This window comes from Otolemur garnettii, unplaced genomic scaffold, assembly GCF_000181295.1.
Source record: "Otolemur garnettii isolate 467f Iridium unplaced genomic scaffold, OtoGar3 scaffold00263, whole genome shotgun sequence".
NCBI classification, from domain to species: domain Eukaryota; kingdom Metazoa; phylum Chordata; class Mammalia; order Primates; family Galagidae; genus Otolemur; species Otolemur garnettii.
Genome location: NW_003852658.1, coordinates 314565 through 316614, shown reverse-complemented (window position 1 = coordinate 316614; position 2050 = coordinate 314565).

The following is a 2050-nucleotide window of genomic DNA, read 5'->3' as shown; positions in this document are numbered from 1 at the left end:
GGCAAGGAAAACCTGGACTCCTACACTGATGATGAGAGTCACAACCTGTAACAAAATACTGAGTGATAGGATAGATTGAAAACAGAACATATGGAAAGAACTAGAGGGAGATGGTTGTATATGTGTACATAAATAGAAGAATCAGAAGAAATGTCTTTGTGGTGGGAGAGAAATCCAAGGGATAACTTCTGGACCCACGGGACAAAGTTGGAGGCGTGAATACCTATTCATTTTGCCTGAGGCACTATGATTAAAAACAGTATCCCTTGATACCTGTGGGGGATTCATTTCAGGACTCTCATGGATGCTCAATCTGATATAAGCTGGCATAGTATTTGCATATAACCTACTGACATTCTCCTGTAGTCTTTAAATCATCTCTAGATTATTTATAATACATAATACATTATAAATACTACGTAAATACTCATTATACCTTATTGTTTAGGGAATGACAAAAGAAATTCTGTATAGGCTCAGTACAGGATATATATGTGTGTGTATATATACATACGTATATATTTGGGGAAGGTGGGGGAGAAAGTTTCTGTCATCCTAGGCAGAGTGTTGTGGCATCATCATAGGTCACAGCAACCTCAAACTTCTGGGCTCAAGTGATCCTCCTGCCTCAGCCTCCCAAGTACCTGGGACTATAGGCACCCACCACAATGCCTGGCTAGTTTTTCTATGTTTAGTAGAGATGGGGTCTTGTTCTTGCTCAGGCTGATCTTGAACTCCTGAGCTCAAATGATCCACCCTCCTTGGTCTCCTGAGTGCCAGGATTATAGGCATGAGCCTGGCCACGTAATTTTTTTTTGTAGAGACAGAGTTTCACCCCATCGCCCTTGGTAGAGTGCTATGGCATCACACAGCTAACAGCAACCTCCAACTCCCAGACCCAGGCGATTCTCTTGCCTCAGCCTCCCGAGTAGCTGGGACTACAGGTGCCCACTACAACACCCAGCTATTTTTCTTTGTTGCAGTTTGGCTGGGGCCAGGCTCGAACTCGCCGTTCTCGGTACATGGGGCCGAGGCCCTACTGAGCCACAGGCACCACCCGCCACATGTAATTTTTTTCAAATATTTTCCATCCATGATTGGTTGAGCTCCCAGATGCAGAACTCATGGATAGGGAGGCAAACACACAGTGGTTCTCAGCCACAGAACATTATGAAGAATACTCACTAAAAGTCAATAAAGTCGTGGGGGTCTCAACAAATACTAATAGTCATCATAATGGCTAACACTTATTGAATTGCTAGAAACCATAATGAGAGTTTTACTTTTTATCTTATTTAATATTCACTATAGCTCTACAATGTAAGAACTATTATTATTTCCATTTTACAGATCAGGAAACTGAAGAGAGGCTTAATTTGCCAAGGTCACACAGCTATAAGATAATAGAGCCCAGATTCAAATGAAAATCTTTGTGACTCTAGAGTGGGCTTCCTAATTTACAAGTTAAAACAAATTACAGTAGATTCCCAGTCACTTCTTTCCATTAGGCATGTGTGACGTGAGAATGTCACCTAGTGTATGAATAGCTATGAAACAAAGTTGAGAACAGCTAGCCTGGATGTGAGAAAGCTGGTGCCCAGACATCTGGGTTCTTGCCTCACATCTGTGAGCACAGAGGTATCTGAACATCTTTTTGCCCCTTACTCCTCTTCTATAAAACGGGGATAACTCAGGAGAAACCACTTACACAAGATTATTGGGAAAAGACCGAAAAAAAACATTTATAAAAGCATTCCCCAGTGTTACAAATGCTACAGCATAGGTTGACAAATATTTGCCCTAATTTAGGGGTTTCAAAATTTTCTATATATATAGTTAAACAGAAATAACTTTCCAAACTACCCATTTATTTAATATAAAGAAAACAGAAACCTAGAATTACCAACAGGGCATGAGCTATATATATTATTAGAATGGGCTAAAATTATATGGTGATTTCTGCCTCATCACATGCAAGTCAGTGGGGGCCAGAGTCTCACACTGCGTTCCCACATGTACCCTTTCTTCTGTCTGGCTCTGTGGATGTGGA